This window comes from Scylla paramamosain, chromosome 16 (genome assembly GCF_035594125.1).
Source record: "Scylla paramamosain isolate STU-SP2022 chromosome 16, ASM3559412v1, whole genome shotgun sequence".
In the NCBI taxonomy this organism is placed as follows: Eukaryota; Metazoa; Arthropoda; class Malacostraca; order Decapoda; family Portunidae; genus Scylla; species Scylla paramamosain.
Window position 1 is genome coordinate 1,002,501 of NC_087166.1, and position 27,383 is coordinate 1,029,883.

The 27,383-nt window shown below is 44.8% G+C and overlaps 1 protein-coding gene across 1 annotated transcript in view; it reads right to left on the reverse strand.

The window, feature by feature from the left end:
* LOC135107875 (cuticlin-4-like) overlaps positions 1-27,383 on the reverse strand; it is a 337,646-nt gene that overhangs the window by 249,835 nt on the left and 60,428 nt on the right. The window contains exon 3 of the mRNA XM_064018221.1: positions 17,284-17,321. The gene's annotated coding sequence lies outside the window, so the exon portion shown is untranslated. The remainder of the gene's footprint in view (positions 1-17,283; positions 17,322-27,383) is intronic.

The window sequence follows — 27,383 nt, forward strand, 5'->3', positions numbered from 1 at the left end:
ACAACATTAACATAATTTTCACCACCAGTCTGACTATAACCACCATCACTACCACCATTAATGTCACCATCATCACAGCTATCGTCTTTCCGTTACATTTTGCTCTACACATCCTCTCTTCTCTCTTAATATCCAACATTTCAATCCATTTACCCAACACCCGCAGTCTGTTTATTGAAGAAAAGACTGAGCCGGGGGATGCTTAACACTTCGCCTACGTGTTGCTGTCTTTCCCTCCCCGTCCCTCCCTTTCGGCGTAGTGGGGCGGTGCGGGGAGAAGAGGAAGAGGAAGAGGGGGAGGAAGAGCAGGAAGGGGAGGGCTTTACACGAGTTTCGGATACGGAGAAAGTTCTGCTTGTGTGACCTCGTGTTCTGTAAATACGATGTTTTGTCTGAGTGTGTTCTGTGTGTTTAAATGTTTGTACTGTATATCTATTTCTGTCCGTCTGTCTGTTTGTCTGCTTGACTGTCTGTGTGTGTATCTACCTGCCTGCCTGTCTGTCTGTCTGTCTACCTACTTATTTGTCTGCTGTATTGAATTTTCTTCGCATTAGTTTACTTGTGGTGGTATGTATGGCAATAGATACCCTTGTTATAGTTCATCATATTTTGTACCTCAACATACCGCTAATCTCTCTCTCTCTCTCTCTCTCTCTCTCTCTCTCTCTCTCTCTCTCTCTCTCTCTCTCTCTCACACACACACACACACACACACGCCTTGTACCAGCCCAGGGCGAACCCACGCTGTCTGGGATCTTCGAAAGAATCAAAGATATGTTATTACAGGACAAGTAAACTTCAAACCATCTCGTCTAAAGTTTCTCGCGTCTCGCCCCAACTTTGCCAACTTCCCTCTTTAAGCTTCTCCCGCAGCACGGAGGCAGATTCTTAGCATCCTTCACTCTCACCCTCTCCCTCCTTCCCTCCCTCCCTGACTCCTTCCTTCCTCCACTTCCTCCACTTACTCATTTTCCTTCCTCCTTCATATCTTCCTTCACTTACGCTTTTGCTTTCATTTCTCAAATCTCTTTTTCATGCGCTCATTCACTCCTCTTATTTTCTTTAAACTTTTTATTTTTTTTTTATGTCCGTCTGCCTCCTCGCCTACTTGCCTCCTTGTCTGCGTGTTTGTCTGTACGTCCGTCCATCTCTTCCTCTCCCTATCTCTCCTCCTCCTCCTTCTTCTCCCGCTCACCTGACTCCTCCGCCTCTTGCCTTCCTACACCTCATCAAATTCCCCGCAGCACCAGAATTCCCGTTAAAGGGGTTACTCACATCTCTTCCTTCTCTTCTTCCCCTTTTTTTAACACAATTTCGAACCCCGTTTTATCGCGCCTCTAAAAGTTCTCCCGATAGCCAATAGGGGCGGCCCATTTTGTCCCTTTAGTCGAGCGAACGAGCCCTCAGCCACTATATTTACCTTCAGGAGCTTGGCATTATTTATCTTTTACATTACGTGAGGGAAAACTTTGGGGACTTAACGCATTTCTTTATTAATGTGTTGCCGTAAACTAGGGGTGTACACACACACACACACACACACACACACACACACACACACACACACACACACACACACACACACACACACACACACACACACACACACACACAATCCTGGCCGCGTTAACAAGGGTTCGTCAGCTTTAGTAGAAGTGTCAACATTCCGTATAAACTTACATGGAAGAGAGAGAGAGAGAGAGAGAGAGAGAGAGAGAGAGAGAGAGAGAGAGAGAGAGAGAGAGAGAGAGAGAGAGAGAGAGAGAGAGAGAGAGAGAGAGAGAGAGAGAGAGAGAGAGAGAGAGAGAGAGAGAGAGAATAAGCAACATTTATTGACCTGGGATTTCTTCACTAACATTGTGGAGCTTTCCAAGTAATTATCATAGTGACAGTGACAATTATCACGATCAAAATAAATACAATAATAATAATAACAATAATAATAATAATAATAATAATAATAATAATAATAATAATAATAATAATAATAATAATAATAACAATAATATAATAAATTAATAATAATAATAACAACAAAGATACCAACAGCAACAACAGTAAAAAAGGTTATCAGTAATCAGTATTATAAATGAAAGGTTTTCAGTGAACAATATACGTCCATTCAGACAGACAGGGCGGCCACAGGCCTGAAGCAAGACTTGTGGTGCAGGGGCGTCAACCCTGGGCACCACCTGTGCGGGAACCAATGGCGTGAGAGGACAGCTGCTGCCTCACATCTAGATCCAAGCTGGCTGAGCTTTTTGCTGTAAAAGTAATATTTATATTTTTTGACGAAGGGGGGTCTAAGACTCAGTAGTTACTGCACCACAGGTGCCTCTGAGGAGTGGCTGAAGGATTCACCACGACTGCTACAGCAGATCACCCAAGGCTGGAAGAGAAACACCAAGCACACACAACCCAGAAGACGAGAAACAAGAGGACGAGCACTGCTTCTGCTGCAAACATGATGCGAGACCCAACAACTCGTGACCCTGCCAAGAATGTGGCCACCAAGAGGCCCGCGGCGTATGAGGAGGCGCCCCAGCAGTGCAAGAAGAACCGGAAGGACATGAGAGGATGGCGCGTGACAGTTCTCAGTCCCACTGCAGGGCAGCTGTTCCGCCCTGCCGACCCGCCCCCTGGACAAGGCCCTCAGCCTTGTCCAGGAGGTCCAGCTAAGAAGAGGACGGCAGAGGCGTCGCCACACCAGCCAAAGAGGCTGAAGAAGGAGAGTGAGCAGCGCGTGTCTGCTGCGCTTCACGCAGCAGACGAACGCAAGACTAACCACACGGGCTTTAAGATGCCCGTCGCGACGCGCCACCCAGCGGTCAAGAGACGAGCCTCGCCCTCACCCGAGCCGCGCCTAATGAAGAAAGCGAAAAACCGAGGCGAGGAAGGAAATGCTCACGTTCAGCCAGCATCGAAGCTCCACGGGACCGACTCTATCGAGGAGCGCGCCCGGCGCTACCTTGCCCACATCGGCGTGCGGCTGCTGAAGGAGAAGACCGTGAGAAAGATGATCAGTTCTGGCAGCCAGGGTCTCGGCGCGGGGAGCTACGGGTCGTGCTGCAAGGGCGTGGACCCGCACGCGGGCAAGGAAGTGGTCATCAAGACCTTCCTTAAAAACTCCTTGCGCTCCCTCGTCACCGAAGCGAAGTGCCTGCAGCGGCTGCAGGGCCACGGCATGCAGCGTCTGGTGGGCGTGTGCCTGGAGACGCGCCAGCTGGTGACGCGCTTCGCCGGCCAGACCGCTGCGGACTACTTCCATTCAGGCGCGTGCTTCACACACGCCCTCCGCGTCATCCTTCAGGTGGCGCGCGCGGTACGAAGCGTTAACAAGGAGGGCTACACTCATAACGATATTAAAAGCAATAACGTGTGCGTCAAACAGGCGACCAGCGGCCCGAAGGCCACACTCATCGACCTGGGCCTAGCCGAGCCGGTGGGCACGCGCGGCTTCTACAAGACAGACGGGGATATCGCCGCAAAGCAGCGCAAATTCCCCTGGATTGCGCCTGAGCTGCTGCGGGACTCACACCCGTGCTCGGCGGCCTCCGACGTGTTCTCCGTGGCGTGGTTCATCCTCCGCGTGCCGGGCTGGCAGGACCGCCCCGTCGCGGGCCCGGCGATGTGGCGTTTCAAGGAGTGGGTGAAGAAGGCGCGGCGGCCCCTCCCTGAGCAGCGGCCATCGCTGGATGCGCTCATCCAGGTCATCAAGCAGCTGCACACTGAGATGGCATCACGCGTACCCGCCTGCCGCTGCAGCTGCGCCCGCTGAGAAAAAAAACGCCCACTGAAGAATTAATTGAAAAACGGAAAAAAAATATATATATATATACAAGGAAAAAAAAAATACAAAAAAAAAAAAAAAATACAAAAAAAGTCCTAGTTATAAGTTTAGAGTAGAAAACACAACTAAAGAAAGAGCAAAGACAGGACGCCCGTCTGGCCCTCGCCCTCCGTGCGGGTGTTTGGGAGCGACGGGTGTGCCTGCGTCACGGAGGCTGCTACAAGACATTAACCGCGAGGATTGAGAGCGAGGCACGGCTCGCCGCGAGCACCGAGGAACCGCCAGCACCCGACAGGGCGCCCGTTTGGCCCTCACCCTCCGTGCGGGTGTTTGGGAGCGACGGGCGTCCCTTCGTAAATACGTGGAAGGAGGCTGCGTAGGGCGCCTTCCACGCGCGGCGGTATTATCAAGATTCTTGTTCAGGAAGGCGACAGGGCGCCCGTTTGGCCCTCACCCTCCGTGCGGGTGTTTGGGAGCGACGGGCGTCCCTTCGTAACCACGTGGGAGGAGGCGGTATTACTAAGGTATTACTAAGGCTTGTGTCCAGGAGGTGAGCGTCTAACTGACACTACCGCACGTAACTGTAGAGAGAGAGAGAGAGAGAGAGAGACGGGAGGACAACACAGCGAAGACTCGTTACAACCCGTTACAGTTAATAGCTTGTTGAATCTTTTGGTGGTTCACGGAGTTGTGTTGGTGTTTTGTTGTCCCGCATTTGTCCTTCCCGTTCCGTGTTCCCTGAGTCCCACTTAACACACTATTTCAAGGCATTAAAAGTGACTCTCCAGGGTTCGATGAGGTATCAGTTCCGTTTGTTTCTATTGGAATTAGGTTATCTCTCTCTAAGCCAAAGTGAATCACTACCTCTGGACTTCACAGGTTCAGCTTCTCACTGCTCACTCCTGCCTCCCGCCACTGTAAATACTTCCTCGCGTCTCTATCATCACCGTCACCATCATTGTTATCTTCTTTTACATATTATTATTATCATTATTATTATTATTATTATTATTATTATTAGTCAAACTTCCAACTCTATCAACATCTGCCTTCCATTCTTATTGAAAGTTTGCCTATTCCTAATAAAATGCCACAGTATAGTCGAGAGAGAGAGAGAGAGAGAGAGAGAGAGAGAGAGAGAGAGAGAGAGAGAGAGAGAGAGAGAGAGAGAGAGAGAGAGAGAGAGAGAGAGAGAACAGTAACCCGAAGACAGTGCAGAATGAAAACAGAATGAAGACGATCACTCAACACGAGGCTTCTGTAAACTGGAGGGTAATGGGACTCGTGTTTATAAGGGAAGTGAATTGGCCTCCTCTCAACCCTCCATTATGACAGGGCTTTGGAGACTGGTGTGTTCTGTCCCCCCTTGACCCGCTACCAATGTAAAAATAATAGTAATTGTAATAAAAATAATAGTAATTCAGGAGACAATTGAGTTTTTTTTTTCTTTTTTAATTACTTTACTTACTTTTTTACTTACCTCCATTACGACGGGCCTTTGGAGACTGGTGTGTTTTGTCCCCCCTTGACCCGCTAGCAATGTAAAAATAATAGTAATTGTAGTAATGTTTGCAAGGGGAAACTCAATTACTGTTACATCGTTGCCGTTTTTCAGGAGATAATAGTTTTTTTTTCTTTTTACTTACATTTTTTTTTATACAGGTAAGAAAGTCACAGTGTGGTAATAAACGCACAGGTAAAATTAATTAACCTCTCACAAGAAGCTGGACAGGTAAGCTCTTATTTTGATGCTCAGGTCTGTACTTGTGGCGAATTTTCCATTTATTCTCTTCTTCCTTTACTATTTACTTGGTTTCCTGCCTTAATATTTGTCCTTACAATTCAGACCATTTTCTTTTTTTTAATTACTATTAGTTTCTGGTTCCAATGTTCGTGTTTCCATTTGAGTGCCCTTGTTTTGTATCATTATGTACATAGATGCGTTTTTGTGACCAGTAAACGTGTGACTGTATATCTGAAAATGTACGTTTTCTTCCTTCCAATCCCCTTTCAATGTCAGTGTGGAGTTGATGTTTGTGACAGCTCTCCTCTACAAGACCAGGTGGCATGCATTGTCCCCCCCCCCCTCTCTCTCTCTCTCTCTCTCTCTCTCACACACACACACACACACACACATACACATACACGTGTCTCCTTTCTCTATGTAAACTACTTCTTACCCAATACCAGAATTCTGTTAATTATGTATGCTATGGTAGATACGCGGTATTTTCTAGTGGGGAGCTAATTAACTACATGCAGGTAATTACGACTATTCACCTTCTACAACGGGGCCACTAATTACGCAGGTATATTCCTCAATTATACTGGTTTAGGTTAGTTTGGGGGAGTTTGGGGGAGCTTATCTCTAGGGCAAATTCTATGGAGTAAAATTTTCATGGTGGGGTTCTGGTGGGTGGAATATGCAAGGTAGGAATTTATATAGAAGCATTTGATCCCGTAGTGGAAAGCTGGGTGATGACAGGAAGGTACGTGTTGTATTGTTTTGCATTAAGACGAGTGAGTGAGATCTGATGGAGGGAAAGGAGGAAATGAAGTAGAACAGTTAAGTTTCTATGATATTTCCTATGGTATTCTTTAAAGGCGATTGCGGAAATGTGAGGGAAACTAAGTGACTCTGCCTCACCCCTTGTCCCCAGAGTAAGTGCTGTATGAAGGACTGTCACCAGAAAAAATAAAAAAAAAAAAATGAAAATAGCGCACAGGTTTTCATGATTTTTTTTTTCTTTTCTGCGTCATATTTCCTTGCACTCTTTTTTCCCCGTGTCAATGTTTCCTGCACCATTTTTCCTGTGTCATTTCCTCTTATGCCTTTTTCTCCTGTATCATTCTTCTTACCATTCTTTTTCCCCTGTACCATTTATTCACATACCACTAATTCCTGTAACATTTTTTTCCCCGCACTATTTCCACCCGTACTTCCTCCTGCACCATCTTCCCTATAACGTTCTTGTGCTACACTCTTCCCTGTACCTTTCCTGTGCTATACTTTCCCCCTGTACCTTAACGCCTTACACTCCTCACCACTGTCACCTGAGCACCACTAAACACCTTATTATCAAGGTCCGCTGCGGTGAACGAGGCAGGAAGAGAGGCAGTCATTTCTTTCCGTATCTTCTTTATGGTACATTTGTGTCACTCTCCCCTATACCTTTATTCCCTACATTCCTCACCGTCCTCATGTAAGCACCGCATTACTAAGACCTAAGAACACAGACAAGGTGCTTAAGGCGTGAGTCAGGAATACATGTCATTCTTCTATCTACGCTTTCTGTGGTACACTCTCCACTGTACCTTGTCCTTACATTCCTCAGTACCCTCATTAAAGCACCACTAAATACCGCATTATCAAATTATTATGAATGAGGCACGCGAGGCAGGAAGAGAGCCAGTCATTTCTCCCCGTATCTTTTATAATGCTATATTCGTGTTACTGTCCACTGAAGCTTTATTCCTTACATTCCACAACACCCTCATCAAAGCACCACTAAATACCGCATTACCAAACCACGCTAACAACACAGGGAAGGTGAGTGAGGCACGCGAGGTAGGAAGAGAAGCAGTATGAGGTCCTTCAGGAGTGGGCGCGAGTGGCGTGCTCTGCGGGGACAACCCATTTACCAGGCTTCATCTTTGCCTTAAATTGAATTGTATGGTTGATTCACCGTTGTGAGTGGCCGTGGATCCTGCTGATTTAATTAAGGAGGGAGGGAGGGAGGGCCAAAGAAAGCCCAAATGACGGAAGGTCGGGATGGTCCTGGGTGCGTAGGTTGGCTGGGGCGGGAGGATAGAAGATGTAGAGATTGTAGTGGTGGATGGGAGGTTGTTATACATAAGAAGTGGATGAGGATGGATAAGGCCACATGATTTTTCTCCTTTATGACACATTTTCTTCCTCTTCTCCTTCCTTTCTTCCCTCGTTCCTTCCATCCCTCCCTCCTTTTCGACCCACTTATCTAAAAATCATGACTTTTCGTATCTCATAATTCTAGGGAGAGCAGAACTAAACGAGAGAGAGAGAGAGAGAGAGAGAGAGAGAGAGAGAGAGAGAGAGAGAGAGAGAGAGAGAGAGAGAGAGAGAGAGAGAGAGAGAGAGAGAGAGAGAGAGAGAGAGAGAGAGAGAGAGAGAGAGAGAGAGAGGAACAAAGAGAGACAGACACAAATTAAAGTACAGAAAGAACACTAACTGATGACAGAGCTAAGCAGCAAAGCACATCAGAAGGAGTAACAACCAGACACACTCATTCTTCAACAAAACGAAGCTTACTGACACTGAACTACCACCCTAGATTGCCACCTCTCGACGCCTGTATGACCTTCACACCTCTATCACCTTCCCATACTGTCACAATGCATCCTTTTCTCTCACAAATTCGTGTTTATTTTTCTTTTTCCTCTAGAATGTGATGTTCTTTCGAGTCATTTTCGTCCAAACCTCCTTTACTTTCATTTAACACCTTCACTACCTTCCCTAATCACTATCACTATCACCTCCATTATCTTTTCTTAATACCCCCCAATCACCTCCCAGACTCCACCACCTCCCAGAGTCACAGCTTCCAAAATCCCAATCAGAATTCACAGCACACAGCTCCGCCTCGAACACATTTGCTTTTCCCCGAGTCCCCAGCGCGTAATTAGGTATTCCGGCGCCCTGACAGACTGCACGTTGTTAGGGCCAGAAATTAGGTTCGCTGGGTTCCTTCCGTCTCAAAAAATGTGAGCAAGGATCCAAGAGGAGAAATGTGCCGCAATTTCCCTCCGGCTGTTAAGAAGCTGGAGTGGATGTACTTGGAATGCATATACATACACACACACACGCACACACAGACACAGACAAAGAGACAGACAGACAGGGACACACACACACACACACACACACACACACACACACACACACACACACACACACACACACACACACACACACACACACACACACACATTTAAAGAGAACAAGGACAAAATGAACTTTACTCGGGTCCTGTACGGTACACTTAAGTAAATACACATTAGATTAAATTAAACTGTTTCACTGACCCCAACAAATTACCGAATTAAAAAGTAAAGTAGATAATGTTACGTTTAAATAAGATACTCCTTAAATATGAGTGAAGATTCTCATTCAAAACTCCGTACGAAAACGATAATTATTATGACCAGTAGTGGAGTTCATTAAGTTAACGAGGAAAAGGTAAATATTCTCTAAAACAAATCTATTTACATATACCTGAGAACAATTACACACACACACACACACACACACACACACACACACACACACACACACACACACACACACACACACACACACACACACACACACACACACACACACACACTCCCCTCGTCTTGGGTGTGATAGTGTGTGCTTATTACAGCTTCTTATCACCCACTCCCTCCTCCTCTTGCTAATTACTCCATCATCTCTCTCGCTCCCCTTCCTCCTGGAGTCGCTATCTTCCCTCTCCCTCTTGGTGCAAATCTACATTTCTTCGACTTCATTTCCTTCGTTATCACATCCCTCCTTTCCCCTCACGTCCCATCGTCTTATTCCTCCTTCGTAATCATCTATTTTTCCTTCTTTTATCACCTGTTTCATTCATTCCCTCCTTCTCCTCCTCCTCTTCCTCCTCCTCCTACCCTATCCTACTCCTCTAACTCACCCCTCACTCTCCCCTCCCACGTGCTGTATCTATATCATCACCCCTCTTTGAAACCGTTCCTCATTCCTCCCTTTGCATGCTATCACACCACCACCATCACCACCACCTCCACCACCACCATCACCACCACCACCACCGCCACATTAACCACCACCACAACAGGGAGGTAGGAATGCACAGTTGCTAATGGGATTGTAACATGATTTTGTCATATTGAGCCTCATTCTATTAAGTCCTGGTTGTAAAAATGCCCGAAGGAGGAGGAGGAGGAGGAGGAGGAGGAGGAGGAGGAGGAGGAGGAGGAGGAGGAGGAGGAGGAGGAGGAGGAATAGAAAAACTTGAGTAGGGAAGAGAGGATAACAGTCTCAATGAAGGCAATGAAACAACGAAAAGAAACAAATACGATTTCGCTCACTTATTAATTGAGCAATAAAAGTGAACGTAAAGGAACAAAAGAGGAAAAAAATAAATAAAAAAAAGAAGAAAAAGCTGAAAAAATTGCATTGTTTGTGTACGTTTCTCATTTTCTCATTAATTATTCTTTTTCTCTTCATTCGTTTCAGGTGGGCTCCTTTTTTTCCTTTATTTTTGTTTCCCTAATTTCTTCATCAATTCAGAGCGAGAGCGAGAGAGAGAGAGAGAGAGAGAGAGAGAGAGAGAGAGAGAGAGAGAGAGAGAGAGAGAGAGAGAGAGAGAGAGAGAGAGAGAGAGAGAGAGAGAGAGAGAGAGAGAGAGAGAGAGAGAGAGAGAGAGAGAGAGAGAGACGAATTAATAAAGGGAAAGAGAGGGAGGAGGTGCAGGAGAAGAAGGAAAAACAGGCGGAAAAAAACATATTAGGGGAGATGAAGGGAAAAAATGAGTGTGGAGGAAGAAATAAGAAGGACAACGCATATATCATACATGCATTTGAAAATAGAGAAAATTTAAAGGGATAAGAGGAGAAGGAGGAGGAGGAGGAGGAGGAGGAGGAGGAGGAGGAGGAGGAGGAGGAGGAGGAGGAGGAGAAATACAAATGAATACAAAGGAAAGAACAGACAGCAACAGCCCTACTGGGCCTAACGAGGCTGTCTGTGTGTCTATTCTACCACTACCACTACAGATTCTAAGAGTTAGAGGCTGGAGGACACTAGGGTTCAAGGAAGGAAAACAAGAGAGCATAGGGAGAAGGAAAGGCTAAGATGTGATAGGAAAGGATGAAAGAGAAATGATCTATTCACTACAATAACTACAAAAAAAAAAAAAGAGGAGGAAGAGGAGGAGGACCCCTTTTCAATACGTTATTTTTACCCTCCCAAAACATTAACTACAACTGCTTTTTTTTAAATCAATAAATAAAATCACACATCTTTGGAAAGGCGAGGCAGAAAGGAGACAGGGAAACTCGAGGTCATTTTTCACCCTATTTCCTCGTCTTTTCCTCGTTTCCGTTACACTTTTGACTGGTGAGCGAGAACAGACAAACACCCTTGACGAAAAGACGCATTTCTCTCCACACGAGCTACAACACTTTTCGAACACGGTGCAAACACTTCCACTACTAAACGTGGCGGTCAGGGAACAACCGTCTTTGTCATTCATGAGTGGCGTCCGTGGCTCGCCGCTCCACTAAACGCGTCGCCTTGCACTCTCCCAGTCCCTGTCTGCTTCACGGTGAATGCTATCAACAAAACAACAAAAAATTAATACATCACAAAAAATAAGAAAGAAAATTAAGAAGGAAAGAAAAAAAACACGAAAAAAATAATGAAAAGAAGAAAAATCACTGAACAGTACCTTACAATTATAAACAAACCAAACCAAGAGACAGAGAGAGAGAAAGGGGAGGAGAGAACAAGAGGGCAGGCAAGGAAGAAGAGACTTAACAAGGACGGCCTAGAGAAGATTACTGGCACGCCTCTGATCAGCATGCAGGGAGCGGAGAGACGACAGATGGCGTGTCAAAGAAAAATGGGACAGAGATCACTGCGCCTCTGATCTGTTTAATGATGTCTGGGAGAAGAAGAAGAGGAGGAGGAGGAGGCGGAGGCTGGGAAATAGAGGGATAAGGAAGAAGTGTGGGGAGGCAAGGAGGAGGCAGAGGACAGGAAGAGAAGTAGTGTGATAGGGAGGGAGGGGATGGAGGCAGGGAGGCACGGAAGGGAGAGAGGGAGGGTGGGATTAATGAGAGGACTGGGTTATGGGAAGAAAAGAGAGGAAGGGAGGGAAGGAGGGAGAAAGGCATGTAAGATGAAGTGACTAACGGAGGGAACGAGGGAGGGAGATGAATGGAGTGACTTGGGAGGGAGAGAGGGAGGGAGAGAGAGCAAATAAATGGCGTAGCTGAGACAGAGAGAGAGAGAGAGAGAGAGAGAGAGAGAGAGAGAGAGAGAGAGAGAGAGAGAGAGAGAGAGAGAGAGAGAGAGAGAGAGAGAGAGAGAGAGAGAGAGAGAGAGAGAGAGAGAGAGAGAGAGAGAAGGAAGGAAGGAAGGAAGGAAGGAAGGAAGGAAGGAAGGAAGGAAGGAAGGAAGGAAGGAAGGAAGGAAGGAAGGAAGGAAGGAAGGAAGGAAGGAAGGAGGGAGAGTGGAGGTGGACAGCTGTGCGCAATAGGAAGCTGGTTAAGGAATCCATTGCCACCAGGAAAAAGGAAAAATGGGATCCAATTCCCTTTTATAAGTCTCCTTCTGTGCCAGGGACGGGAAAAAATCAGATATATAGTCCACTTCTGAATACCCACAAAAAACGGAATATTCTTTAGTTCTTCGAGGGGAGACTAAAAGAGAAGCTCCCCGAGTCACCCATTAAAATATTCACTCTACTGGCATCATGAAAACGTGGCAAGGGGGAAACACTGACTTTTTCCGTATCTACTAATCATTTACCGTTCAAGAGGAGCAGCTTGAGAGAAAGAAAAATGTAATAAATGAATATGAATAAAAAGTTTAGAAATCTATGGAGTTTTAGCAGGTCTAGCCTATGTCTAATGGAGCCCAGCATGACGTAACCTCACAGTGATCTAATCGTATTTTTATTAGTCAGCATAAAAAAAGAATGACTTTTTATCTGCCTTTATCCTCACCAGACCTGACCTGACCTAACCTAATCAAGTCTTATCTAACAACTGGCAGAATAAAAAAGACATGAAAAAAAAAAACTTTATTAAGGGAAAGGGTTTACTTTAATGTATCATAACGCTTCTCGTCTAACAGAACCCAACCAGTCCTAACCTAACCAAACCTAACCGAACCGAACCTGAAATACCAAACCAAGCCAAACTGACATAACCACATTTAAACAAAACCTAACTTAATTAAACATCACCTAAGCTAACTGAACCCAACCTAACCTAACCCAACCCAACCCAAACCTGACAGTAGGTACTTCAGCGACCAATATTTTCACAAGACCCAGGGAATGATAACCAAAGCCGCCTTTTCCTTGCAAACCGCCTTTGAAACTACCCAGAGAGAGAGAGAGAGAGAGAGAGAGAGAGAGAGAGAGAGAGAGAGAGAGAGAGAGAGAGAGAGAGAGAGAGAGAGAGAGAGAGAGAGAGAGAGAGAGAGAGAGAGAGAGAGAGAGAGGGGGGGACTCAAGCTACGTATAAAGGGCGTGTTATTTGTGTTTCATTCTAGACGTGGATTGAGTTGTCACGGCCAGAAATGGGACTTGACTATGCTGCTGTGTTAATCCCAATGGAGCCAACTGTGGGAGCCAGCGGGACGGGATGCACTGGGAGGGAAGCGACGGAAAGGCACGGGAGAGGCGGAGGTGAAGGAGGAACAGGAGACAGGAGAGGAAAAGAGAAGGGAGAGGAGGGAAACGAAGGGCGTGGGAAGTGAAGGGAGAAGTGAAGCAGATGAAAACAAGGAGGAAAACAGAAAAAAAGGAGGGAAAGAAGAATGAAGGAGTGGAGAAAAGGAAAGCAAAAGAAATAAGGAGGAAAAGAGAAAGAGAAGAGCGGGAGGAAGGACAGGAGTGAATGGCGGAATGGAGGAGGCGGTGCAGGAAGAGAAAAGAGAAACGAGGGACGTGGAGAAGTGGAAGAAGGAGTGAAGAAGGAAAACTGTAGAAACAGGTGTTGATAAACGAAAAGGGGAGAAGGTAATGGATAAGGAGATAAGTGAAGAAGAAGAGAGAGGAGAGAGACTAGAAAAACCGAAGATGTAAGAGGAGAGAAGAGGAAAGCAACAGAAACAGGGAGGGAAGAAAAGAGAGGGACAGGGAAGTGGGAGAGGAGGGAATGAATAAAGACACGGAAAGAAAACGGAGAGAAGAGAAACGGAGGACGTGGGAAATTAAATGCAGGAATGGAAGAGAAAAGAAAAAAACAGAAATTATAGATAGAGGAATGGAAAGGAAGAAAATGAAAAAAAATGACAAAGGGAGAAGAATGGATGAAGGAATGAAAGAGAAATAGTAAAACAATGAAGAGGGAAGAAAATTACGAAGAAGAAACGTAACAAAGAAAGAGAAATGAAAAAAAATAAAAATGAAGGATAAGGAAGCAGAAATGAAGAAAAAGAAGTAAACAGAAGAGAACAAAATAGGAAAAGAATAGTGAAAGTCATGAGAAGACGAGGAGAGAAATACGAAGACAGGAGAGAGAAGTGAAGGATAAAAAAGAATAGAGATGCAGAGATGGAGGGGGAAACGGACGGATAACAAGAGGAGAGGATTAGTAAAGGAAGGAAAGGGACAGGAAGAAAGTGGAAGAAAAGGATAGGAAGAAAGGAGTGAAATAAAAAAAAGGGAATAAGGAGAAACGAGAATAAGACACAAGACAAAACGAAGGAAGTAGAAGATGAGAAGACAAGAGGAAAGAGAAGAGAAGGAAGAAGACTAACAGAAATATTGACAACACCAGCAGTAGAGAACGAAAGCAAAGGAGACAGAACCAAACACACACAAAAAAAAGGTGAAATGGAGGAAAAAAAAAAAAAAACGCAGGGGGGAAAACAAATAGAAAAAAAAGGAAATGAGAAGTAGATAAAAGACGATGAAAACTGAATGAACACAAATGGAATGACACAATTAAATGAAGAAAGAGTAGCAATAAAAAGGAGTTAGATGGAGAATGATTACAGCAAAGAAAGGAAAAAAAAAAGGGAGAAAGTAGAGAGAGGAAAGAAGAATGGGAAGGTGGCAGAGAGAGGGGAAAAAAAAACACGAGAAGAAATGAAATGAGGGTATTAAGAGAGAGGAGACGAAAAAGGAAGAGGAATCGTGTGGCAATAAAAGTGGAAGAGAGAGAGAGAGAGAGAGAGAGAGAGAGAGAGAGAGAGAGAGAGAGAGAGAGAGAGAGAGAGAGAGAGAGAGAGAGAGAGAGAGAAAAATACACGAAACACGAAAGGTAATAGGATAAGTAAAGGAAGGAAGGAAAGAAAACGAGGCACGGGGAGGAAATAGAGACTCTGAATTACAAAGGGAAAAAAAAACAGGAAATAAAAAAAAATGCAATGAAGTTTGGGCGGAGAGGAAAGTGACAGAGGAAGAGAGGAATGGAGTAGAAAAAAAGTGAAAAAGAATTTGAACGAAGGTAATACGAGGAAATGGGAAGTCGAGAGAGAGAGAGAGAGAGAGAGAGAGAGAGAGAGAGAGAGAGAGAGAGAGAGAGAGAGAGAGAGAGAGAGAGAGAGAGAGAGAGAGAGAGAGAGAGAGAGAGAGAGAGAGAGAGAGAGAGAGAGAGAGAGAGAGAGAGAGAGAGAGAGAGAGAGAGAACGGGGACGGAAGAGCTACGACGAGATGGCACAGAATATAAAAAAAATAAAAAAAACGAAGAAAAATGAAAGAGAAAGAAATATGCTGAGAGGGTCACGGGAAAGGAGAATTTGAAGCCACGAGATGCAAGGTGCAAGAAAATGTGCATGAAAGGGGAAGAGGGAAAAATAAGGAAGAAAAGATGACTGAATGATGAAAGAGATAAACACAGAGAGAGAGAGAGAGAGAGAGAGAGAGAGAGAGAGAGAGAGAGAGAGAGAGAGAGAGAGAGAGAGAGAGAGAGAGAGAGAGAGAGAGAGAGAGAGAGTAATAACAAGATGCAGGAAGACAGAAGAGATACAAGTAAGAAGGAAAGAAGAACAGGTGGAAGAAAGTCAACAAATGCAGAAGGAAACAGTAAAAGGGAAAGAGGAGGTAAAGAAAAAAATGAGGAACGAAGATAAAAAAAAAAATAAAGACGAATAAGAAAGATACACAGGAAAACAGTACGACAAAACAAGGAAAATAATGAAAAGTAAGGAGGAATAAGGAGAAAGCAAAAAGAATGAGAAAATAAGAGAGAGAGAGAGACGGATAAGAGGAAAGATACACAAAATACAAATACAAATACAATACAAAAAATAATACAAAATACAAATAATAAATAATAAATAATAAATAAATACAAATACAAATACAAAAAAACAAGAAAAACACGAAAAATAAGGAAGAGAAAGAAAAAAATGAAAGAACCAGGAAAATACGAATAAGAAGAAGGACAAATAAGAACACAGCATGACACAGAAGGAAAAACAGAGAAAGAAGGAGAGGAACAGAAGGCGAGAGGCTGGGGAAACACGAAGCCGGGGGGAGGGGGGAGGCGTAAGTTAAGACTGACAGAACGAAAAGTAGCAGAACGAAAGTATACAGACAATAGAATGAGAAACAGACATCTGAGAGCAATAGAGAGCAGAACAAAGACAAAACTCTGGCAAACACAAGGCAGCGAGGAGAAGTTGTAAGAAGAGTTAAGAAAGAAAAATGGCAGGGACGGAGAGAGTATTGAGAAAGAGTGATGTGCTGTGTCTGGCTGGTTTACATTAGGTTAGGTCAGGATGTGTCAACTTACTGCAGGGTAAACTAGAGTAGATTTAGATTAAGGTAAGGTAAGATTACGTGAGGTTAGGTATGGCAAGGATAGGTGGATTAGATTACATTAGGTTAGGTTAGGCTAGGTTAGCTTAAGTTAAGTAAGGTAAGGTAGGATAAGGTGAAATTAGATAAGGTAAGATAAGTTTAGGTAAGGTAAGGTATGGTAGGGAAAGGTAAGGTTAGGTTAGGTTAGGTTAGCTTAAGTTAAGTAAGGTAAGGTAGGATAAGATGAAATTAGATAAGGTAAGATAAGTTTAGGTAAGGTAAGGTAGGGTAGGGAAAGGTAAGGTAGAATATGGCCCAGTAAAGTTATGCTAATCAAGGTTAGTTAGGTTACATTAAGCTTTAGTTACGGTAAGATTAGGTTAGTAAAGCTAATCTAGGCAAGTTTACGAGTAGGTTACGTTAAGTTAGGTTAGGCAAGGAATGGAGGCATCAGAAAGCAATACAAAGCAAGTTGAAATTAAAGAGAGAGAGAGAGAGAGAGAGAGAGAGAGAGAGAGAGAGAGAGAGAGAGAGAGAGAGAGAGAGAGAGAGAGAGAGAGAGAGAGAGAGAGAGAGAGAGAGAGAGAGAGAGAGAGAGAGAGAGAGAGACTGACTAACTGAGAGTGATAATAGGAGTGGAGTAGAGATAGAGGAGAGAAGTGGAGAGGAGAGGAGTGGAGAGGAGTGGAGTGAAGTGCAGTGGAGAGGAATGGAGTGCAGTGAGGGGAGGTGAACTGGAAAAGCAGTGTTATCTCGGCGGCTCAGACTGACGGCGAGAATGGGAGGCGTGAGTGTCTCTATGTTGTTTATGTTCTGTCAGACACGAGGGAGGGAGGCGGCGATAGCGTGGCGGGGTCGAGCTTGCTGCCAGGACCAGACGAGGGGAATGAGCCGCCCTGGGATAGATACTGGTGGAATAATCGACCATATAATAGATACTGGGGCTGATGGATAAGGGTGAGGGCTGCTGGACGGAGGGACTGACTGAATACTCACGAAAAACTGGATATTCTGAAGTGCTTTGAGGATGGAGGCTGGAAGGTGCAGGAGTCAGTCAATACACTGCCTTTAACACTATCAGCACAAAGGTAAATAAATGAGGAGAATAAAATAAGCTTACGTAAAAAAAATGTAAATAAAACGTATATAAATAGGTAAATCAAATCAAATCAATGTAACAAAAAAGAATAAACAAATAAACAACTAAATAAATAAAATAAATATATAAAATACACAAAAACTTTTCCCTAGACCTACGCTTACTTTAACCAAAAAAATAACTTAACGTAACCTAACCAAACAGTGTGAATAAGCTACAAGTTTAGAGCCAAGTAAGAACGCATTATGTTAGGTTGAGTTAGATTAAGTTAGGTTAGCTTGGGTCAGGATGCGTTATGTAATGTTAGGTTAGGTTGGGTTAGGTTAGGTTAGGTTAGGTTAGGTTAGGTTAGGTTAGGTTAGGTTGGGTTAGGTTAGGTTAGGTTAAGTTAGGTTAGCCTGGGTTAGGATGCATTAGGTTAGGTTAGGTTAGGTTAGGTTAAGTTAAGTTAGGTTAGGTTAGGTTAGGTTAGGTTAGCCTGGGTTAGGTTAGGTTAGGTTAAGTTAGGTTAAGTTAGGTTAGCCTGGGTTAGGTTAGGTTAGGTTAAGTTAGGTTAGGTTAGGTTAGGTTAGGTTAAGTTAGGTTAGCCTGGGTTATGTTAGGTTAGGTTTGGTTAGGTTAGCTTGGGTTAGGATGCGTTAGGTTAGGTTAGGTTATGTTAAGTTAGGTTAGGTTAAGTTAGGTTAGCCTGGGTTAGGTTAGGTTAGGTTAGGTTAGGTTAGGATGCGTTAGGTTAGGTTAGGTTAGGTTAGGTTAAGTTAGGTTAAGTTCAGTTAGGTTAGGTTAGGTTAGGTTAGGTTAAGTTAGGTTAGCCTGGGTTAGGTTATGTTAGGTTAGGTTAGGTTAGGTTAGGTTAGGTTAAGTTAGGTTAGGTTAAGTTCAGTTAGGTTAGGTTAGGTTAGGTTAAGTTAGGTTAGGTGAGGTTAGGTTAGGTTAGGTTAGCTTGGGTTAGGATGCGTTAGGTTAGGTTAGGTTAGGTTAGGTTAGGTTAGGTTAGCTTGGGTTAGGATGCGTTAGGTTAGGTTAGGTTAGGTTAAAGAATGGTTAGTCGAGTTTTTGCTTTCTGAGAGTTAAAAAAAATAATAATTCCTGTTGTATTTCTATCCTTTTCTCTTGTTTCTTTTTCTTTCGTGTTTCCCCTCGACGTTCAAAATCACTCTGCTCCATTTCTATTGCTTCCACCATTATTTTATTCCCTTTATCTTCCTCTGAGCTAGAAAAAAAATATATATATACCGTTTTCTGTTTCCATCATTTCCACCAGTTTCCTTTTATCTTCTTTCTCAGAGTAAAATACAAAAATCTGCTCTATTTCTGTCTCTTTCCCCACATGTCCTGTATTTTCCTCCAAGTCTTCCCTGTCATTTTTCCCTCCATCCTCCTCTCTTGTCATCAGTTTTCCTCCTTTTTTTCCCCCTCACAGGTCGCTCCGCTGCCTCTTGCTCTTCATCTTAGCGTCGCGTCTTTCCCTTTTTAATCATTCACCAAAAATTTCACAACCCTTTCCTCTGATCCATTTTAATGAGGGAAGACTTGAAAATGAAAATGGGGGCAGATTATAAATACGTTTTTTTCTTTCTTTTTCTTTTTTTTTTTATCCTCACACATCTTCCCTTCCTTCCAGTCCCTCAAAACTGTCAAAAAAAAAAGAAAGAAACGAAAGAGAAACAAGGTAAAAAAAAAAAATAGTTAATTTAAGAGTTCCTGAATACATCTGACGACCTTCCGTTTATGTTTACAAGCTTGATTACCATCCGAAACTTTGGAAGGAGACGACGAGGTGAGGGGGAGAGGGAAGAGAGAGGAGAAAGAAGGAAGGAAGGAAGGGGGGATGGTAATTGGCCGGCAACGTGTTCTGAGGGTGACGACGACTCCAGGGAAAAAAATGGAAGGGAAAAAAGAATGAAGGAGGCGAAATGCAAGTGTCCATAAGAGTGAAAAGGATGTGAGGACGGGAGGGAAGCGAGGAGGAAGAATGATGACAGCAGGGAAAGAACGAAAGGTAAAGATTGTGGGAGGGAAGGAAGGAAGGAAGGAAGGAAGGAAGGAAGGAAGGAAGGAAGGAAGGAAGGAAGGAAGGAAGGAAGGAAGGAAGGAAGCAAGGAAGGAAGGAAGTATCTGTGGTGAAAAGGAAGGACGTGAGGAATGAAGACACTGAATGGAAAGGAGGAAAGGAAAAGGGCCACAAAATGAAAAAAAAAAAGAGAAAAAAATAAGAAAGTTAGCAGGTAAAGAGAACAGGAGAGTCGAGACGAAAAGAAATAATAGGAGGAAGGAAGAGAAGATAATAGAGAGAAAAAAATAACAGGAAGGAAGGAAGGAAAGAAGAGAACACGAAAGTCGAGACGAAAAGAAATAATAACACGAAGGAAGAGGAGAAAAAGATGAGCAGGAGAAAAAAAATATAACATGAAGGAAGAAAGAGATGAAAGAACGCAGAAAGGAGGGAAGAAACGAAGGAAACAAAGCAAAAAAGGAGGAAAAACAGAATGAAAAATATAAGAACATAAGAACACAGACGAACCTGCAATAAACCAGTACACGTAGCAGGCAAACCCTATACAAAACACAATTACCCATATTCCTTGTCACCTCTATCCATGAATTTACGTATGAAAGGAAAGAAAGAACGAATGGAGAGGGGAAGGAAGATACAAATGTCCACAAGGGCGATGGGGAAGGAAGGAGGAGCTGTAAGATGAGGAAGAAAATGTAATTACAGGTAAGTATACGAGGAATTGAGAGAAAGGCCACACTGACGCAATGATGAATGGAGTCTCTGATAATTGGGTTGAGGAGGAGGAGATGAAGATGAAAAAGGAAAAAAAAAAAAAAGAAAAAGGACCTGAAGAAAGAAAAGATAAGAGACGAGAAGAGGAATGAAAAGAACGAAGAAAAAAGAAAAAAAGGACAAGATGAATAAAAACATGAAAAAAGGAGAAGGACGTGAAAAGAAAAGTAAAGGACGGAAGGAGGAACAGAAACAGAAAAAAGGAAGAGGAGGAGAAAGTGATTGAAAAAAAAAAGAAAAAGAAAATGACGAAGAGGAAGGAGCCGAGAAGGAAGAACAGTTTAAGGGCACGAAACACCACGCAGGTGACAGCTCTTAATTCTCCCAGGTAAATGGTGTTTACAAGGAGAGGCGTCCCCTAGAACAATACCAAAAAATACAGGGAAAGAGCAACATGTACTTAGGAAATAAAACTGAAAAAAAAAGGAAAAAAAAAAAAAGTGAGGAGAGACAAAGTGAAAAGATAAAAGCAAATAAACGTGAATTTCGTCGTGTGTGTGTGTGTGTGTGTGTGTGTGTGTGTGTGTGTGTGTGTGTGTGTGTGTGTGTGTGTGTGTGTGTGTGTGTGTGTGTGTGTGTGTGTGTGTGTGTGTGTGTGTGTGTGTGTGTGTGTGTGTGTGTGTGTGTGTGTGTGTGTGATTTTTAAAGTCCTGAATTCTTATGCGGGACAAAGCGAGAGATTTTCTGTTTTTACAATGTTATTTGCTGACGTACTCTTTTGCTTTTCTTTCTTCCTCTCCCTCTTCCTCTTCCTCTTGTACCTCTTCTTCCTCCTCCTTCTCCAAGTTGTCTGTTTTTACTTTTTTTTTTTATGTATTTTCCTGTTTTTTGTTTTTTTTTGTATCATCCTCCTCCTCCTCTACTACTTCCCCTTCCACTTCCTCTTCCTCTTCTGACTCCATTTCCTCTTCCTCTTCCCACTTCATTTCCTCTTTTTCCTCCTCCTAATCTACTTTCTTTTTTCCTCTTCCTTCTCCTACTCTTATTTTTCCCTCCTACCTCCTTTTTTTCCTCTTCCTACTCCCCTTTCTGTTTCTCCTCTTCCCCTTCCTCTTCCTCCACACCGGGCCAATGTTATGGTAGTGTTTTCCAGCGACACTTGTGGATTTATTCCGTAAACACGTTGTTGGTACAAGTGCGCAAGTTTTTCCATTTGTCGCTACACAGGCAAAGTTCCTGAGTTCGGGGCGCAAAATGTTTTTATTTCCCCACTACGGCGTGACGGGAGGGAAGAGGTGCTGGTATGAAGGACAGAGGGAAGGAGGGGGAAGGTGTTAAGCATTTTTTTTTCTTGTTTTTTTGAGGAAGGAATAAGGAAAAAAAAAGTGTATAAAGAAAGGAACGTATAGTTTGTTGGGGTTTTCAGTGACGGGGGTGAGAATGAGGTGTGTGTGTGTGTATGAGGAAGGGGGAAGGAAAATGTTAGTTTAGGGTTCTTTGGGGAAGGGGTGAGAATGAGGTGTGCGTGGGGAAGGGAAGGCAAATGCTAGGAGAAATGGTGGAAGTGTGCAAGGTAACAGTGACGGGAAATCGGTAGGGAAGAATATTCGGTGGAAAAAAAAAAATAAAATGCTAACATGAAACTAAAAAAGGAGAGATAAGGGAGAATAACGGAATGCAAAGAAGGAGGAAATGGAAGAAAATAGTGATAGGATATGGAGATAGAAAAACATAATGACAGGAATAAAAAAAATGATGATAAGGAGAAAAAGAAATGTTAGAGATAAATACACGTGAGAAAAAGCTTGATTAAGTGAAGGGAAACAGCCACTGGTTATATGAAGCATGCTGTGAGATAGTGAACGTGGAGAAAGGAGAAAGGGAAGTTTTTTTCTCTCTCCCTCTCTCTTTCTCTCTACATAGGAGGACGTGGGGTGAGCGATCAACTGGAGAGGAAACATGGAAAGTGCACAAGGAGAGATGGCGAGGAAGGGAGAAAGGGAAGGAGATTAAAAGGGAAGAGAGAGAGAGAGAGAGAGAGAGAGAGAGAGAGAGAGAGAGAGAGAGAGAGAGAGAGAGAGAGAGAGAGAGAGAGAGAGAGAGAGAGAGAGAGAGAGAGAGAGAGAGAGAGAGAGAGAGAGAGAGAGAGAGAGAGAGAGAGAGAGAGAGAGAGAGAGAGAGAGAGAGAGAGACATGAAAGGTGAGAGGGATTAGGAAATAAAGTGAGGAATGAAGGAGTGGATCATGAGAAAATGGAGAGGAGGAAGACAGGAGAGGAAAAGGCACAGAAGTTAAGGGGAAGAGAGTAAAGGGATGAAAGAGTGAGGCAAACTAAAAGGGCGGAAGAGAAGGAAAAGAAGAATCATGGAAAATATAGGAAGGAAGGTAAATGGAGATGAGTGATTGAAAGCAAAAGGTTAAAAGGGAAGAGATAAAGGGAAGATATGGATTACAAAGCTGAGAGTGAAGGAAACAGCGAGAGGGAAAAAATAAAAAGGAAAAGGGAAAGAAGGAAAAAAGGGAGAGGGAAAAAGGGAAAGAGGAAAAAAAAGAAATGAGTCACAAAGGAAAGGGTGACAGTTAAGGGTGAAAGAAATGTGCAAAGGGTCATTAAAGAAGGATAGAGGATTAAAGGTTATCAGTAATCAGTATTATAAATGAAAGGTTTTCAGTGAACAATATACGTCCATTCAGACAGACAGGGCGGCCACAGGCCTGAAGCAAGACTTGTGGTGCAGGGGGCGTCAACCCTGGGCACCACCTGTGCGGGAACCAATGGCGTGAGAGGACAGCTGCTGCCTCACATCTAGATCCAAGCTGGCTGAGCTTTTTGCTGTAAAAGTAATATTTATATTTTTTGACGAAGGGGGGGTCTAAGACTCAGTAGTTACTGCACCATAGGTGCCTCTGAGGAGTGGCTGAAGGATTCACCACGACTGCTACAGCAGATCACCCAAGGCTGGAAGAGAAACACCAAACACACACAACCCAGAAGACGAGAAAACAAGAGGACGAGCACTGCTTCTGCTGCAAACATGATGCGAGACCCAACAACTCGTGACCCTGCCAAGAATGTGGCCACCAAGAGGCCCGCGGCGTATGAGGAGGCGCCCCAGCAGTGCAAGAAGAAGCGGAAGGACATGAGAGGCTGGCGCGTGACAGTTCTCAGTCCCACTGCAGGGCAGCTGTTCCGCCCTGCCGACCCGCCCCCTGGACAAGGGCCCTCAGCCTTGTCCAGGAGGTCCAGCTAAGAAGAGGACGGCAGAGGCGTCGCCACACCAGCCAAAGAGGCTGAAGAAGGAGAGTGAGCAGCGCGTGTCTGCTGCGCTTCACGCAGCAGACGAACGCAAGACTAACCACACGGGCTTTAAGATGCCCGTCGCGACGCGCCACCCAGCGGTCAAGAGACGAGCCTCGCCCTCACCCGAGCCGCGCCCTAATGAAGAAAGCGAAAAACCGAGGCGAGGAAGGAAATGCTCACGTTCAGCCAGCATCGAAGCTGCAGGTGACAGACTCTATCGAGGAGCGCGCCCGGCGCTACCTTGCCCACATCGGCGTGCGGCTGCTGAGAGGAGAAGACCGTGAGAAAGATGATCAGTTCCGGCAGCCAGGGTCTCGGCGCGGGGAGCTACGGGTCGTGCTGCAAGGGCGTGGACCCGCACGCGGGCAAGGAAGTGGTCATCAAGACCTTCCTTAAAAACTCCTTGCGCTCCCTCGTCACCGAAGCGAAGTGCCTGCAGCGGCTGCAGGGCCACGGCATGCAGCGTCTGGTGGGCGTGTGCCTGGAGACGCGCCAGCTGGTGACGCGCTTCGCCGGCCAGACCGCTGCGGACTACTTCCATTCGGGCGCGTGCTTCACACACGCCCTCCGCGTCATCCTTCAGGTGGCGCGCGCGGTACGAAGCGTTAACGAGGAGGGCTACACTCATAACGATATTAAAAGCAATAACGTGTGCGTCAAACAGGCGACCATGCGGCCCGAAGGCCACACTCATCGACCTGGGCCTAGCCGAGCCAGTGGGCACGCGCGGCTTCTACAAGACAGACGGGGGATATCGCCGCAAAGCAGCGCAAATTCCCCTGGATCGCGCCGGAGCTGCTGCGGGACTCACACCCGTGCTCGGCGGCCTCCGACGTGTTTCTCCGTGGCGTGGGTTCATCCTCCGCGTGCCGGGCTGGGCAGGACCGCCCCGTCGCGGGCCCGGCGATGTGGCGTTTCAAGGAGTGGGTGAAGAAGGCGCGGCGGCCCCTCCTGAACAGCGGCCATCGCTGGATGCGCTCATCCAGGTCATCAAGCAGCTGCACACTGAGATGGCATCACGCGTACCCGCCTGCCGCTGCAGCTGCGCCCGCTGAGAAAAAAACGCCCACTGAAGAATTAATTGAAAAATGCAAAAAAAAAAATAAATAAATAAATAAAAAAAAATAAATACAAAAAATAAAAAAAATGAAAAAATACAAAAAACGTCCTAGTTATAAGTTTAGAGTAGAAAACACAACTAAAGAAAGAGCAAAGACAGGACGCCCGTCTGGCCCTCGCCCTCCGTGCGGGTGTTTGGGAGCGACGGGTGTGCCTGCGTCACGGAGGGCTGCTACAAGACATTAACCGCGAGGATTGAGAGCGAGGCACGGCTCGCCGCGAGCACCGAGGAACCGCCTGCACCGGACAGGGCGCCCGTTTGGCCCTCACCTTCCGTGCGGGTGTTTGGGAGCGACGGGCGTCCCTTCGTAAATACGTGGAAGGAGGCTGCGTAGGGCGCCTTCCACGCGCGGCGGTATTATCAAGATTCTTGTTCAGGAAGGCGACAGGGCGCCCGTTTGGCCCTCACCCTCCGTGCGGGTGTTTGGGAGCGACGGGCGTCCCTTCGTAACCACGTGGAAGGAGGCTGCGTAGGGCGCCTTCCGCGCGCGGCGGCATTACTAAGGCTCGTGTCCAGGAGGGCGAGGCTCGAAATGAGCGTCTAATTGACAATACCGCACCTAACTGTAAAGAAAGAAAGAAAGAAAGAATGAGAGAGAGAGAGAGAGAGAGAGAGAGAGAGAGAGAGAGAGAGAGAGAGAGAGAGAGGAGAGAGAGAGAGAGAGGAGAGAGAGAGGAGAGAGAGAGAGAGAGGAGAGAGAGAGAGGAATTATTATTATTATTATTATTATTATTATTATTATTATTATTATTATTATTATTATTATTACTATTATCATTATTATTATTATTATTAGTAGTAGTAGTGAAACTCTTCCAACTTTGGCTATCACCATCTACCTTTCCTTCTTGCCGCAAGTTTGCCTACATTCAGCCTAACCTAATCTCTCTACTGAGTCTGCGTTAATTATCATGACAGTATTAATTATTATGACAGATAGTATTTACAATAATACTGACTACAAGAGATTGTCATTGTTGATGCTGTGCGATTCGTCTAAAGTTTTCGACAGTGGTCAGCCATGATATCCTCCTGAGAAAGTGTTCTGACCTCAGCAAGAAGAGGAACACTGGTCAAATGCTTCAGACAAATCACACAGCGTCAACAATGACAATCTCTTGTGGTCACTATTATTGTAAATATTATCTGTTATAATAGTTAGCGCAGACTCAGTAGAGAGATTAGGTCTACCGTCCTACTGTTTAATTTCCTGCCTCTCTAAAGTTTTTTAATCTATCCTCAACAGGAAGATTCTTAAACATGTTTCGCTTCACAACCTTTTATCTGATCGCCAGTATGGGTTCCATCGAGGTCACTGTACTGGTGATCTTCTGGCTTTACTTACTGAGTCTTGGTCATCCTCTTTTTAGCGATTTTGGTGAAACTTTTGCTGTATCAAAATCTTTTGATAGTCTGTCACAAAACTTTGACTTCCAAACTACCCTCGTACGGCTTCTATCCTTCTTTCTGTAACTTTGTCATGTTTCCTTTCTGACCGTTTCATTGCTGCTGTGGTAGACGATCACTGTTCTTCTCGCAAATCTATTAACAGTGGTGTTCCTTAGGGTTCTGTCCTGTCACCCACTCTCTTCCTATTACTTGAAAATGATCTAAATCAAATTTCTTGTTCTATCCACTCCTGCGCTCATGATATCACCCTGCAATTCTCCAATTCCTTTCTTAGACGTCCAACCCTTCAGGAAGTAAACAGTTCACGCAGGGAAGCCACAGAACGTGACGACTGCTTCCGATTCTGGCGGCTGACTCTATAACGTATAACGGGCACTTTAAGGGTGTAAGGGAGAGTAAGGTGAGGGGCTAAAGGCTACAGAAAAGGGGTGAGGGAGAGAGTGAGGACCTGACAGCTAAGGGTTAAAGAAAAAAAAGCAAAGGGGAAAGAAAGAAAGCTAAGGGTGCAAGGGAAGTCCACTCACGGCCACACTGTTTTTGGCGAAGAGAGAGAAGACGGATAATCTATTTTGTCTCTCGTGACTCTGACAGGAAAACATCAGAATTTCGCCCGAGTGACTGTAAACAACACACGCCGCCACCACCACCACCACCACCACCACCAACAACAACAACAACAACATCAACACCAACAACAACGCACAAACATTAGCATACTACATCCACGACCCATGCCTCCACCACCACCACTACCATTGTCACCACCACTAACAATGCACACTATCACCATCAACAACACTACTAACAGTACACACACCACCACCACCACCACCGCTGCTCTCACCACCACCATCACTACCAGTATTCACAACCACCACTTACAATAATGCATGACTTTCTGCAGCTTTTCTTATTTTCTTATTAATTTACACGAAGAAAGCTATCTAATCTATAAATACTACCACGACAACCACCATCACCACGCCTGGAATAGTGGTGGTGGTGGTGGTGGTGGTGGTGGTAAGGAGGCGTGACAGCCCCCTAATTATCCCAAACATTACGGCTATAAGCAAATCATAATTATCTAGACTCACAAAATAAGCGTATGAACCAACTATGTACTTTAGGCTAAACCTACTTCAAGCTCTCTCTCTCTCTCTCTCTCTCTCTTCTCTCTCTCTCTCTCTCTCTCTTCCTCTCTCTCTCTCTCTCTCTCTCTCTCTCTCTCTCTCTCTCTCTTCCAGACTTCCTAGCGCTTTCCTCTCCTTCTCTCCCTCCTGCTGCTCTCCCTCATCCTTCTCCCCTTACTCATTTCCTCTACTCTCCCTCTCCCTCTCCCTCCCCCTCTCTACCTTAATGCCCTGTGTCCCTCTTCCCGCTGACGTTCCTCTTCTTTCTCTCGTCCTCCCTCCTTCTTTTCACCATTTCAAAACCT